Below are 371 nucleotides of genomic sequence, written 5' to 3'. Positions count from 1 at the left end.
CCACGTCATACTGGCGGTGCCAATTATATAATATCGTGCATTTGACCAATCCTACTCTATGTACAGCTAAAAAACAATATGGATCACAGCAATGAACACTTTTCGCTTCAGGCTGGAGGAACAAAAGTAACCTAAAAGCAAAAGAGCCAACTGCACCTTCAAGCACCGCAGTTAGCATCTACACCCTGCGAGGGAGCCATGTCTGCATTCGCCACCGCGCCAAAAGCCGCCACTCCTCCCACCTGAGCTCCCCGCAACCCGCCCTGCCGTAACTCTCCCGCCCTCCCTCGCGCATGTCCCTCTCCACCAGGGCGCCGCCCAGCAGCGAGGTGCACACGTGTGACACCTCTGCCCAAGTATACACACGTATC

Source organism: Chondrus crispus, genomic scaffold (assembly GCF_000350225.1).
Source record: "Chondrus crispus Stackhouse genomic scaffold, scaffold_115, whole genome shotgun sequence".
Taxonomy (NCBI): domain Eukaryota; phylum Rhodophyta; class Florideophyceae; order Gigartinales; family Gigartinaceae; genus Chondrus; species Chondrus crispus.
The sequence above is the reverse complement of the archived record's forward strand: the minus strand, read 5'-3'. Positions refer to the sequence as shown.